The 15,073-nt window shown below is 47.7% G+C and overlaps 1 long non-coding RNA gene across 1 annotated transcript; it reads right to left on the bottom strand.

Moving 5' to 3' along the window:
• Positions 1–417: 417 nt before the first annotated feature.
• On the bottom strand, positions 418–14,765 carry LOC116666076. The gene is made up of 3 exons (XR_004322950.1): positions 14,624–14,765; positions 1,239–1,245; positions 418–427 (listed from the first exon to the last, which is right to left on the bottom strand). It is a non-coding gene; the product is annotated as an uncharacterized LOC116666076 (long non-coding RNA).
• Between the last annotated feature and the right edge of the window lie 308 nt (positions 14,766–15,073).

The raw sequence follows: 15,073 nt of genomic DNA, 5'->3' as shown, positions 1-15,073 counted from the left end.
AGTCATCTAACCACTGCTCAGAATGTCTCAGGAGGCTGTTGGTGACCAGCCAGGCTTCCCTCAGATACCTTCTGTCATTCCCTCTGGCTGAATGGGCCTTAATCTGGGATGCAGCTGAGCCAGGAGGTGATCGCCTTCCCCCGCTACCCCTAGAACCCTCGGCTCCCTGAGTCAGGCTCATCTGGACATGTAGGTACCTCCTGTTCCTGGAGTCCTTTCCCCTCATCTATGTGCCATCTAAAGCTTTCTGGAAGGTTTTCATGATGCTTTGGGTCCTCTTCCAGTGACTAGTGCTCCATAACACATCACTCCAAAATCCAGCAGCTTGAAACAGCCATTTTTATTTATTTATTTATTTTTGCTCACAATTTTTTTGCTCAGGAATTGGGAAAGGGCTTAGCTGGGACATTCTCGCCTGGGGTCTTTCCTAAGATGGCAATCCACTGTCAGCTGAAGCTACACACATCGGGGGGTGGGAGGGACGTTGGACATCCCAAAGGGCTCACCCGCAAGGCTGACAGTTGAAGTTCAGCTGAGCTGTTGATGCCAGCAATCACATCTGCATGTGGCCTGGCCAACATGGTGGTCTCATGGTAGTCAGAATTAATACATGTGTCTGGCTTTGCCCAGGGCAGGAGTCCCAAGAACCCAGAGGAAGCTGAGAGGTCTTTTCGGAGCTAGCCTCCAAAGTCACATGTTACAGACTCTGTTGGACAAAGCAGTTCCAGGCATGGCCAGATTCAAGGGACCCTCTCTTGAGGTGTCAAAGAATTTGGGATTCATGGCTTAAAAGTGCCACAGGTCCTAACCAGAGGATGCTCTTCCTGGTCCAAACTAGCAGCATGGGCCTCCTTGTTCTTTTAGTCAACACTGTGAACTCTCTGCCCTTATAAGCTTGTTTCCAAGGCATCTAAGAGTCTGTCTCATCCTACTTCTTAGGGCCCTATTGTGTTGTCTCCTTTGCTGCCTCTTGAACCAGATGCTTACCTGTACAGGTAGAGGTACTAAGGGTCACTAATACAAATGCCTGCAGACATCCGGCAGGTGATATAAACGGGCCGAGTGGGTTGGGTGTGAGGCATTAGGGAGGGGTGGGAACTGTGGCAAACTGAGAGCAAGGCACCTGCTCACAGAAGCTGCCGCATCGTCTCAGCTCCAAACTGGGGTGTGGCTCCAACGTGGCAGATCTTGTAAGTTTTTGTTAGAATTTGGAACTCCATTAACACTGCTTGGTGTACTCTTTTTCTCCTTTAACCTACTGGCAACGAATTCATATCAGTTCACCAGTTCTACAAGAACAGCTTCGCGTTCTGTTTTCCGCAGTTGTTGACTTCTAGCTACCCGTCTCTGTTCATGGGTGAGCTGAGGACCTACATGTGGACATGTGGCCAGTTCCTTCAATGCCACAGTTTCTTTAAAAGGGGAGAAAGGGGCTTGCCCTTTTCTTTTCTAATCCGGCTAGGTCTGGGTACCACGGACTCCAACCCTATGACACAATGGTGTGAACTGTGCAGCAGAATTGTCTAGGGGCTGTTTCAGAAATGGCTGATCACACCCCATTTCAGACTGACTGAAGAAGATGTTACCAGAGTGGAACTTGGGAATCTCTCAAAGCCTCCTTAATCTGTTCTTTGCCACCCCATATGCCAGGCTCACATCCCCCAAGGGAGGATGGATTTAAAATATCCTCTTCATTAATTCAACTGCCAGTGGTCCTTTCCTGTCCAATCAGCCCGCCCACCATTGTCTGTTCAGCATCTCTGAAACACAGCTTTGCAGGCTTTATGCCAGTTCTCAGAGTTTTGTGGTTCTCCTTGCCCATTAGAAAGCACATAAAACCCTTAGCCTGGCGTTCAGCCCGCAACTTCCTCCTGAATTTCCCTTGTACGTAGTCCCAGTCCCTCTAAGAACCCTGAATTGCCTCTGCCTCTTATATGGCAAGTAGCTGACACTGCCATGAAGTGATGTGAACATCTTTACTGTGAATCCTGCCTCCTCTTTCAATCCCTCGCTCACACATTTGTTCGCTAAGTTCACTCATTTGTTCACTAAGTTCACTCATTTGTTCCTTACTGAGCATCCACTTAAGTAACCCATACTGGATTACAAGCTCCCTGGAAATGGCAAGCTTTAGCTCCACATTCCAAGACATATTTAGCTGAAGATGACATGTTGAGAGAGGATGGGAACTGGTTTACCAGAAAGAGAGAAAGGACTGAGCAATGAAGTGAAAGTAGGCTACATTAAAGGCAAATTCTGGGTGAAGCGACACTGGCCAGAGAAGAGCAAGGAAGAGCAAGGAAGAGCAGGCTGAAGTCCTTCTGAGGGTCTTTCTATGGAGAATAGTACCTGTAGTGCATACTGTGTTTTAGTTAGGATACTGGGCTGAAAGAAACTCACCAACTTAACTCAAGCTGGCTTAAGTGAAAAAGAAAATTTATTTGTTCCTGTGAAGTCTTCAGGTATGGCTGGATCCAGGAGCTAAATGATGTCATCAGGCCTCAACCTCACCCCTTCTCCCTCTCAGCCCTATTTAGTTCCATCTTAGCCCATCTTAAGCAGGCTCTTCCCTCATGGTGACAAGTCGGCCTATGGCAGTCCAAGCTGCTATGCTCTCCTCTAGTGACCCCTATGGAAAGGGTACATCTCTTTTCTCCAGTTATTCCATAGAGTTCTGGGATGGAATCTCTTTGGACTACCAGTGGGTCATGTGTCTATCTCTAAACAGTTACTGTGGCCAAGGGAATAAATATTCTGATTTGCCAGACCTGGGTCATATGCCCACCCCTTAACCAATCACTGGGCTGGACAGGGGCTACCCCTGAACCAATCACTGTGGGCAGCAGCCTTGATTGGTTAGCCCTGGGTCACATGCCCAGACCAGGAAGTAGGAACTGTGAAGCCAGCCTAGTGGACCCACATGGACTGTGTGTGAAAGAGGGAAATATAGATCTCTCCTGAGAGAGATTTATATATATAAACCCTCACATAATGGGCAGCCATGGAAAGAAGATTCTGGAGTACATGCTAACATGTGGAGGGCAGTAATGTCACAGGCAGCTCCATGCCTCCAGGTCCCCTAAAGAGAGGAAGCCCCCTTTTACCCCACATGGAGCATGTGACTCCCACCTCAGCAACCCGCTGCCAGCTTCGGCCTACTCCCCTCGCCCAAGCAAAGTGGTCCCCACACTCCCCCACACCCCATGGGAGGTCTGAGAGTTGAAACTGCCCAAACTGCCCCAGGGCCCTGACACCCTGGGAAGAATGCCGATCCAAGGCCCAGGAGCACCCACGGACCCTCTCCAGCTGGGAGTGGCAGGCGGGGGTGGCCACAGGGCTCCCACTGACCCCCACCCCTCCCTTCCAGCCCCACAGCCTAATCTCGGGAACAGGTGGGAGGCCTGGGCCCCGGCTCTCAGCTTTCATGGCCAGGAGCACAGCAAGGGGAAACTCATTACATGGGTTTAACGGGGTTTAAAAGGCGTTAAGGAGTCCTGTGGGCCAAATTAAGGGGCCTCGACTTACAAGCTGAGTTATGAAGAGATCTAAGGCATGTTTAGGCAGAGGGCAGGAGCCCCAAATCTGGTCTAGCACAGTTGCAGTATGGAAATGTGCACTCCAGGGATTTCACCAAACAGAGAGGAAATAACAGGTGTCTGGGAGGCCAGCCAGGGGTCTGGGGGGTGGAAAGCACCGAGGGGCAGGGGTTTCCTTTTCTTCTCCATAAATGGAGAAAAACCAGGCACCAGCCATCAAAGGGCAGCTGGTTAAATAAATTAAGGTATAATTAAGGTCTATCTTCAGGCTGGGGTACTACATGGCTGTTAAAAAGAATGAGACATGTCTGTTAAGGCCTGGAGAATGATTTCCAAAAATTATTCTTAGGTTAAAAAAATAATCAGCAAAATGTAGAACAGTGTGTCTAAAGGCTATCATTGTTTACACACACCAGTTAGGTTGAACCATACGACATTTCCACTTTTGCAAATCAAAATATCAGTGTCTATATGTCATGTATGTGTACATATAGTTTCCGTTCTGGTGTATATGGAGAGCATCTTTGGCAGTTTACTCAAGACTCTGATAACCAGGGATTCCTTTGGAGATACCCTCTGGGACTAGGGGTCAAGAGTGGGAGAGAGAGTTGCTTTTCAGTGCATGACATTTTCTACTCTAGAATCTTTTAAGTCCTACACCTATTTTATATTTAGGGGAAGAATGGTTTTCAGAAAAGACACAAAATATATGTACTACACCATTATCCCATGCAGTCCTAACATCACTCCTGTGAGAGTACCATCAATAGTCCCATTTTACAGGTGAAAAAACTGAGGCAGAGCAGGTCAGAGGCTTTCTGAAGTCGGGAGTGGAATGCAGAGTCAAGTGTGTCTGGCTCCAAAGGCCAAATCCTTGACCAGGAGGAATGCCACTTTCCCTCCAGCATGACTGATCCACTCACACCAGTATCTTCCGGGTTCTGCCCCAGTACGCCTTCCAAAACAGCCTCTGTGAGCCAACAGTCAGCAAAGGGTTCCTCTCTAGTGCTCAGTTCGATCAAGGACTGATGGAGGTACATCTGAGGACAGAGCATCACGAATCTGCCCAGAAGGCCATGGGGGTGCTGACTCGTGGTCCCCTGAGAAAGCAGAGGCTCCAGGTGACTGTTCTCCTCACAGGCTGGACCCCAAAGAATCTTCAGGCCACTGTCACCTGCCCATCTGTGGGGAAACTAACCAAAAGTGCTGTTGACCACAGGGCGGGGGTCCACTTGGCCCCACCAACTTCCAGTATAAGGATAGAAAGAATAGTCCTGTGGGCAGGCACTGACCCATGTGTTTCATAGATACCATCTCATTTCAGCCTCACAATGAGCCCGCGATGTAGATGCGATGCAACCCCAATTCACACATAAAGAAACGGGCACAGAGAGGCTGAGTCACTTGCCTGGGGAGGTAGGGCTGCACTTTAAGCCCGTGCTCTTTCCCACCACACAGTTCTCTCTGCCTAGGCCGTTACTTTTGAAGGGGCCACATCTCACCACATCATGACAGCTTGGATTCAAGACCAAGATGCAAGTTCTGGAATCAGTGTCTAGCTATCTTCTGTAAAACGGGACTGATGACAAGGAAAGGCAGATCCAAGAGTCAAACCCTTTTCTGCTGGTTCCAGAAACCATGATCTTTCCAACACTCCAAGCTCCTCTCGAGGAAGGCAGTGGCTGGTGGGGAGGGTGGCCAAGAGCTTTCTGATGGCTGCTTGTCTGTGTTTCCCTTAGGAAAGCTTAGGAGAACATTTCCAAAGGTTTGAAGCTAAAAGGCAGGTCTGTAGCCTCTGCTCTTGACTCAAGAACACATCTCCATCACTGCTGAGCCCAGGGCGGGCAGGAGCAGCTGCCTGAAGCTCTGAAGAAAACAGCAATGCTCTTGAATTTTGATAAATCCATCTACTCACTTTTCTCAAGGTCCTTGGATGGAGCAGGTGTCCATTCACCAGCTTGTTAGACAGATTCTTCCCAGAAAGAACACCTACCTACACGGTCACCTATGAGGCAGAATAAAGGCATATTCAGGGCATCAGTAAAGCAAGATACTAACCACCCCCCTAAAAAAATAATTAGGCTTTGCTATTTGATTTTTTAATGAAAGTAGCTATCATGTGGGAACCTGGGCTTTCCTTGGACATGTTTAGTGCTTATTTTACATATGACAGAGGACACTAATTGTCATCAGTGTAGGGCCTCAGTATTAGTTAGGGTCATATCAGCTGCTGTAACAAATAAACACCCCAAATTATAATGGTTTGAACACAACAGAAAATCATTGCTTCACCAGTGAAGTCTGAAATGAGTGCTCCTGGTCAGCGTGTAGCCCTCCTCCAAACAGTGACTCGGGGTCCCAGGCTTTTTGTAGAGTGTGCTTTGTTGTATGCAACACATGGCTCCCAATGGTTACCATGCTCATTGGCATCAAGCATACGGGAGGTGTTCATGGCTGGGCTAAAAATGGTAATACCTATCTGCTCAGATTCCAGTGGCTAAAACTCAGTCACATGACACACCGAACAGCAGGCGAGACTGGGATATATAGTCTAGGAAGAGGACATAGGTTGGCAAACAGCTGGCCAGCCTCTAAAACAATCTCCAAAGGTCTTAATCTGAGTCTAATGGAGAAGCTGGTTTATTCCCAACTCTAGGCAAGAAGGCAGATGGGGAGAAGGGGCTAAAGTCTCCACCCCCTTGTACAGGATCTGGAAGAAGTAACTCTTCAATAAAGAATAAATGGCAAAAACTACACTAAATGTAATATACCAACCTAAGAAGAGGACAAACTACTATTATAAACTTACATTAGATGGAAAGGGATCCTCCACTTCAAAATCCTTTTTCATTTAATGAGTATTTGCTTGGCAATTACTACAAGACAGACTTGGAGCTAGTGCTCAGGACTATAATGTTAAGCTGTCCTGGAGCTCATGTTTATATGAGGGACAAAGACAATAGTCAAATAATTGCATAGAGGTATGATCTCCTGTCTTGGTTTGGGTTCTTCCGAAAGCAGCTCTAGAGACAGGGATTCAAATGGAGGTGATACTAGGAAGGTGATTCCAGGAAGCACAAGTTATGGGAGTGGGGAATTGAGTCAAGGAGGGGAAGATAGCCAGCAAGGCATGCATCTTCCAGCCAAGTTCCACTGCGGCATCTGGAGCTCATTCCCACTGGAGAGCTCTGGGCAGCCGTGTAGAATGCACACCTCTGAGTGTTCCCACCAGAGGGGCAAGGAAGCTGGGGTATTATCCACCAACTGTCTTCAGCGTCAGGGGATGCTAATTTCCTGGCACTTCCAGTCCCTTGTTCAAATGGGCAGAACAGACTCTTACAGCCAAAGAAGGGTGCAGATACTGGCAGTCAGGAGTTGGACCATTAGCTTTCACTGACACAGGGCAAGGACTCTGGGCCAGGCACTGTCAGCATCTGCTACATCACCCAGGTGCCACGAATAAGAAACACAGGGGCAATGAAAATGATGATAAGACGATCAGGCGTAGCTGCAGGGGTGATGGGCTGGTGGGCTCTGGAGCCAGACTGCATGGCTTCCCATCCCAGTTCTTGCACATGGCAGCTACATGACCTTGGGCAAGTCAACAGCCCCCTGCCTCAGTTTCCTCAACTGTAAAAGGGGCAAATGATAGTATCTGCCTCCTAGGGTGGCTGGGAAGATTAAATGGGACAATTCTTTAGAGGAGCTCAGAAGAGCACCTGGCACCGCCTGCGCCTGTGTGCCACAAAGTCAGTCCGACCTGGTATGTAGGTCCCCCCTCCACTTTCCCAAGCAGGTGGCTTCCTCTCCGCATCAGCGTCACGCCACAGCAAATCAGGTGGCACTTTCAGCCTCTCCTCTGGAAACCAAACTTCCCATGACCCAGCCAGGCCGCCCCTCTGCACTCAGTTGATCCCGCCGGACACTCGATAGCCCATTTGGACGTGGCAGCATTTACTTCTCCGTTTGTTGGAGTCTCAGTTTCAGGCCAGTTCTGAGCGCCGGGCCACAGGGAGAACAATGTCCTCTCTGTTCCCCCTAGCCATTCATGTCGACTTTTGTTTCAGCCTAAAATAACATGAAGCCGGAGGGTATTTTCTTAACACCACCAAGCCCTGTGGAAAATGTGGCGGGTTGTGGCTGCTTGGGGTCCCCAGTTGATAACGACATCGTGATGTATAGGTGAGCTCCTGCTCCTCCAGGGCCAGGGTGACCCTGGGATCAGGGCCACACTTATCTCCCAAGACATCTCGGAGTGTCTGGGATTCCATTTCACGACAGAGGCCCTGGGGGCTGAAGTTATGTTATGTGCTTATGAGCAAAGTGGACTATTCCTGGTTGGGGCTGGAGTGGATTACGGCTGATCACTCGGCCTAAAGCGGGGACATCTGAGAATGTTGAAGAAAGGGAAGGGTTTCCGCAAACCCAAACAAACATAGACTTCAAGAGACGGCACGGGCACTAAACATTTTAAAAGGCCTGCCTGGGTGAACACATGTCCTGCCAAGAGTGGGCTCCCAGAGTCAAAATCTCTTCGAAATTTCTCACCAACCTGCTGGGAACGGCTCTCAGCACACCCCTTAGCAGCTCCATAAATCACACACCGGCAGCTTTATGCCAAAAGGTGCTATTAAAAAAAGTTAAAAATTGACTTCTCCAAAGGGCCTTAAAAAAAAAAAGGGTCCCAAACCCACCACTTTCTTTATTAAAGTTCACAGAAAATAAATATCAACTTTCTTTCAGCCTGAATTTTCTCTCCAACCATAATCATAGAAACTAGAGATGGAGAGGAAAAAAAGTGGGAGGACCCTTTGGGGTAACTTTTTCCATAATTTGTGCAGTAAAATTTGTTGCCACAGTCTTTACAAATTCACTTTCCCATCTGCTCTAGAGAAAGCAAACAGAACCCCAGCAACCACTGGTTGAGAGCAATCCTGATTCTAGAAATTTCTAAAAGTTTTGCCGAAAAAGAGCCCCCAAAATGGAAGAAAAGCTGCCCTTTAATTACAGACGTGCTTTCTATTTTGTTCAGCCCAGTCATGAAATGGAATTGAACTTCCTTTCTGATTCATTCTTCAAAACCTCAATGTCGATTTTATCAGAAACAGATCTGACGCCCTCGTGGTGCTCGCTGGGTCAATCTCAATTCTGGATCCGCGTCTTCATTAAAGCTCGTCTGTTTGGTTTGCTTAGGGAGAAATCATAACAGATCAGGTTTGATTGCCTTCTCTGCTCATGGGGAAAGAAAAAATGTACTGACCTCTCCCTCGCCTTATTAGGGCAGCTAGAGGCGACAAAAGTCACAAAACACAGTATTTTCTTAAAAGGGTCCCAAACCTCCAATGGAAACTCACAGCATTGAAACTCACAGCCGGGCTTCCCTGTTTTCTGGATCAACAGAGCCCTGGCCACTGGGATGTGTGGGAGAGTCAATGGCTGCCACCAGCGTTTGCTCCTTGCTGTTGAAGATCCTTAGGTGATGGCAGATGTCTCCAAAAGCTGGAAGAAACAACCCAAGTCCCTTCCCCCCCACCCCCTGGACCTCGGCATTGATGCCTCCTTTTCTCACTAACCTTAACTAAGCCACTTAAAAAGAAAGTGGAGGGGGGCATGGGGGAAATCTTTATAGATCGCCATCAAAACCTGACCACAAATGGTTCCAATTTGCTGCAGTGATTAAATCTATGTGAGTTTAAGGGTTTTCATTCAGGTCATTTGCTACTTTGGAATTTTGCTGCATGCCTTGCTAAGAAAACCAACTTATGAGTCACCGGCAAACGTGAAGAAGGAAGAAGGTTACTAAACAAACTCCAAGCGGAGCTTAAGTGGATATAGAAAATAAAGACTCCGAATTCTAAATATGGATCTGAGAAGAGTGTAGAAGGGATTAGAGCCGCCTTTGTGCCTGGTGGGGCGGCCCGAAGTCGGCTCGCCTTTTCAGAGCCAGCAGCCTGGGATCAAAGTAACAGCCACCAGTTTGTCAATATGCTAAGCTGGGTGTTTACACAAAAGTGTCAGCGCGCGCTTTCCACCACAAAGAGGCTCATACATTCGAAGATTAATTACTTCCAAAACAGAGATTGTGGGTAAATACCAAGGCCTAGCCTCCTCGGGGGTATTTGCTTGGCCCCAGGCTGAGATGTGCTGCCAAAGGCAGAGAGCTGGGGGCCAGCACTGAGGAGCTGCTGCAAGCCCATCTTCATCCCAGCACTTTTTTCTCACACACGTGGTTTCTTGGTATTTCACCTTCCCTGAAATACACAGGCTGAGTCCAGCTGGGCAAAAGCTTCACATATGACATCTCTCTTCTCCTCGTCTTTCTCTCTGTCTTGCACTCTTCCACTGTGGGGTGAAATTTCTGAGTTGCTGTCTTCTCCCTCTCTCCTCCCTCCACTACCAGCACATCATTTTACAGGCTACCATGAGGAAAGGGGAAATTGATGGACTGCAGTGTCTTTGTGAAATGATCCCCACGAAGTCATTTAATTTAACCTCAGTGTCCTCCTCTGTAAAATGAGTATAAGAAATATGCTTGCCCATCTACAAGCTTGACCTAGTTAGAAGATTTAAAGGAAAGAAAGGCCATCATAATAGAAAGCAATAAGGTAAAGGTGATGATGGCATATTTCTATACCAGCATTCTGATAGGACCTTGTTTTATCAGACATTAAAAACCTGCCTGGATATAAACTGCACAAACACACACACACACACACACACACACACACACACACACACACACACAGACATCACTCATTACATCAAAAGCCAAGGATAGTGTCCTCTGAGTGTGGTCCTCAGACCACATACATTACAATCACTGGAAACATTTTTTTCTTCAGGCAGTTTCTCAAGAACCAAATTTCCAGTTCAGTGTTTGCTAAATGAGATACTTCCATCACTGGTGGTACAAGGATGGCCCTGGTAGTACAGGAGGGACTGTCCCTCATTTTTACAGCTGCGAATGGATTTTAAAGAGTATTAGAACAAACATGTCAGCACAAGCTTCTATGACTTCACAGAGGAGGTGAGTACAGAACTAGGCATATAAGAGAAAAACCGGAGTCATTTCAATGTGTTACCTAAGTATCTGGCTGAGAAGGAGAAGACAATAGTAAAAATCGCAAAAAGTTTCCACAGACATTTGAATCTGAAAACTCCCACTCTGAAGGTGAGAGAATCTGTACTTCTCAAATCTCCCCGTGACGTCAACTTCAGGCTCAATAAGCAGGTGGTTTCTGTTCATTAATTCATTTGTTAAAAGGGAAAATGACTCAGCAAGGGGTGGAATGATGATATGAGATTCCATGGTGTGTCTGATACACTGGGCCCTAAGGGGCTGCCCGCAGGACTCCTGGAGCTCCTGGCACCGAGGAGAACTTGCATGGAGAATATTTTTGAAGAAAAAGGGTAGGTTCAAAAGAAGTCTTTCCCCAAAGCCTCATTGGGACCCCCACAGCTCTGCTCTTTTGGTCACTGATGCCAGTGTGGACATTTGCTCTAAATCCTCCCTGGGAAACCTAAGATCTCACAAGAAATCCTACAGTGTCAAAGGACTGAGGAAAAGACCCCACTCTGGGGTCTCAAAGAAAGTTCACTTGCTGATTCATTCATTTTTCAACAAATATTTACTGAGGACCCACTTTGTGCCAGGCACTGTTGTGGGCACAGAGGACCCTATGGAGAACAAAACCGATAAGGTCCCTGACTTCCAGAAACTCATGGTGGGGCCCACGGTGGAACATATGTAGGAAGCTCATGGAATGATGCAATAAGTTGGCAGACACCCTGGCTGTACTTTTGACATAACCCTGAAGAAATTACCCGCTCACCTATGGCCCAGGCTTATAACTGTGCCCCCTTCCCCTCCCACCACCACTGCTGCCCCCACGGTTCTATGGACCAGCATTAAGTGCACTGTGTCCTACAGAGCTTCCTGGAGGTGTCTGCAGCTACCAGCATTCACGGCCTCCTGTCCTCCACTCACGGCAATAGCTGCCCCACACCTGGGGATCAGACTGGTCCCTTTCTTTCCAGCTTATGGATTGCACCTTGTCCTCAGGCATGGGGAGGAGGCTGCCGTGGGTGGAATAAAAAGTAGACTTGCAAATCAAGCCATCATCCCCTGGAGGGTGAATGCTGGGTGCATTCATTTTCATCATTCATTCATTCATTCATTAAATGTTGGTATCAGGTCAAGAATATGCTGGGTGGGCAGTGCCAGGCTTGGGGTCCTGCAATGAACTGGCCAGACAAGGACTGAGGCTTTGAGAAGCTTTATTGGAGGAGGAGGGGAGAGAGGGAGAGATGTGCAGATGCAAACCAGCAAACCAGTTTGCTGAGACCATATTTCTTGGCAGGAGGAACTGCCCGAAGGGAAACAGTATGTTCCCTCCACTCCACGACATGCAAGAGACCCAAGGGAAGTTCTGCAGAATCGGGAAGGCCCTGGGGTGGTATCTGAAGACCATCACCATCCAGCCAGATCTTCATCACCCAGTTGGCTGCTAATTGCTGGGCGTTGCTCCTGAGCTGGGTAGGTAGAGCTCAGAGCAATGACACTGCGGGAATGCAATTCACATGGTTAATTACAGGAGAATCGGCATGTCGAGAAGTAGAGATACATGTTGTTCAACAAGAGAAATGAGTTGTAGGTCCTCACTGGCATCCAGGAGCCAGTTCAAGGTTGCCCCACACCTCTCCCTTGATTTATCTCCCATTTCGATCATGTCCACAATTGCAAAACAGAGAAGGTGTTATCACTCTCATCTGCCCATGGCATCTAATTAGAGATATGACTGAACAAATCAGTTTACTGAATGCAGCCCATGCCTGGAAGCTCACTTCTGGGTACAGGGTGCTCCGTGGCAGGGCGTAGCCCAAAAGACTCACCAGGCAGCGATCAGGAGAGCAGATAAGAGGGTTGGTTCCAGTAGTCACAGTCTGTTCAGAAACTCCCCGGTGGTCACAGGTTCAGGGAAAATTCTTACTCTCCCACATAGGTTGGAGCGATGTCTCGGGTCACAGGTAGGGAGGAGAACTTGGAAAAAAAAAAAAACACGAGACGGGCTCAGGGGGAGCACACCTAGAACACTGGAGGCTGAAACCTATGCCAAGAGAAGAGACAGGAGTCCACGTGAAGCAGAAGCAAATCCAGGGGCCTGTGCCCTGGTCTGTGCTGGATCTCCATGGCCTCTGTAATTTAATTCCTGGAGCAGGTGAAATTTAAAAGGCCACAAGGTGGATAAAAAGATACAGTCTGGTGGGTTTCGTAAAGCTGCTGGGTTTTTGATCCAAGGTACCGAAGGAGAGGAGGAAAGATGATATTGACTCAGCCACTGGAGGTTAAAAGTACATACTGTCAGTGTAAATAATTAGGCTTTTAAAGAGAGCATTTCACACTGTTTCATGGGCACCCATGGGAGCTGGGGAGGGGAGGTTAGAATGGGCAAAAATCGCTGAGGGCACCTTTCCCTTTTCCACTGCATCTGGAGGGGATGCTAAGAGGCACTAAGAAGAGAGCAGAGAGAGTAGGTGGGGGTCCAAAGACCCCCTGACTTGTTGGCAAATTTGGGGTACCTTATACATAGGTGCATTTGTCTGACTTTTGCAGGGGGTTGTGACTTTCTTTCCTCCTAAGGTTTTGAAGAGCCCGTCTCTTAAGAGATGTAAAAGTGAGGGACGCAGAACCAGGGAAAACAAGCATTTAGGTCCACAAAGGCTGGAACTCTTCCATTTCAGCTGCCACTCAATTCCGTGTAACACAAGCCTTGCACAGAGAAGATGCTCCATAAATATTGGGGTGAAGACAAAGAAACCAACCAACCAATAGGCACCCACCCTGGTCTACCTGTCCCACAGCACCATCAGTCAGCATCTCTCAGGCAGCTTCTAGGGGAAAAGGACTTTTTATCCCTTAACCCATTCCATCCTCCCAGCGGTGCTGCAATGTAGGAGTGGTTATCCCCATTTTTCAGATGAGGAAACTGGTGGAAGGGCTTGCTCAGGCCACCCAGCTGGTTAGGAGCACCAGCAGGATTTGAACTCAGAGCCAGAAAAGGTTATAATTCTCCAGAGCTGAGGTAGAGGGCAGCTCCAGTATTTTTCCAGAGGAAGGCTCCACAGAAGGGTCCAGGCCCTCAGGAACATAGGCCCAGATGCCCAGCCTGTCAGACAGGACAGTGGCCACAGGCCTGGAGGAAAAGCCAGCCTTCTCCATGTGACCTGCTGCTTTCCGGAGAAGGTAAATCCACTTCTCAAACTTTAACGTGTGTGGAAGCAACTCAGGGCACGGCTAAGGAGATTGGAACATGCCACCGCTCTCCCAGCAGATGCTCCCAGGTGATCATGACGCTGCAGATGATGCTGTAACATCCAATTAAAACCACAAAACAGGCTGCAAATTCCTGTGCCTGGTGCTGAGGACCGCACTCTCCCATCATGTGGGCAGCTCTGAAGCCCAAACTTGAACTTCCTACCTGCCATCTTAACTGAGAAGCCCTGCGGAGACAGCAAGGCCAGGGGCTTGCTTTCGAACCAGACAGCAGGAAAGTGACCAAGACAGAATTTGGTGATTTTGCCTCTAAACGATGCAGAGCAACTTACTAGGCTCTGCAGGATTCTCCGTGGCGATCAAGCCTCGGACTTGTCTCTCTCCAACCCCTTCGCAACACACTTAAACCAGGGCCTGCTGGTGGCTTGGGAGGTGGCCACTGAGTATAAATATATATGGAGCTGACAGAGCCAAGATGGGCAGGGCATCTCAGGAGGATGGTGGTCTCACTGTCATTATCCAGGGCAAGGAGGCCATCCCAGCTCTGGCATCGACTGGATACACGCATTCTTCCTCCTGGACCAAGCTATGCCTCCATGGATGTCCAAACTGAGGGTTTGCAGAAAGAACAGCTGACATACAGGTGAACATTTTTTACCTTGAGAGATAGATATAGATAGATCGAAAAATCGATCAATAGATTCTTGGGGATTTATTAATGTGACTTGGAAAAAATAATCAGCCTGGCCCATACTTGGCCCATAATTTGAGAAGTGGCCTGTTAGCATGACCTCAGGCAAGTGACTTTACTCACCTCTGTGTGATGAGTCTGGCTAGTTTTATCAATTTGGTTTATCTTTTCAAAGAACCAGCTTTTAGTTTCATTGATCTTTTCTCTTGTTTGTTTAGTCTCTATTTCATTTATTTCTGCTTTGGTCTTTCTGATTTCTCTCCTTCCACTAACTTTGGGGTTTGTTTGTTCTTCTTTGTTTAGTTGCTTTAGGTGCAAACTTAGGTTGTTTATTTGAGATTTTTCTTGTTTCCTGAGGTTAGCCTGGATCGCTATAAATTTTCCTTTTAGAACTGCTTTTGCTGCATCCCATAGGTTTTTGGGGGGTTTTTCTGGTCTTTTTTTTTTTAATTGAAGTATAGTCAGTTACACCTATTTCTGGTGCACAGCATAATGTTTCAGTCATATGTATACATACATACATTCATTTTCATATTCTTTTTCACTATAGTTTACTACAAGATATTGAATACA

The sequence above is a fragment of the Camelus ferus genome, chromosome 9 (genome assembly GCF_009834535.1).
Source record: "Camelus ferus isolate YT-003-E chromosome 9, BCGSAC_Cfer_1.0, whole genome shotgun sequence".
In the NCBI taxonomy this organism is placed as follows: domain Eukaryota; kingdom Metazoa; phylum Chordata; class Mammalia; order Artiodactyla; family Camelidae; genus Camelus; species Camelus ferus.
Note: the sequence above shows the minus strand (reverse complement) of the source record. Positions and strands in the feature narration are given on the sequence as shown.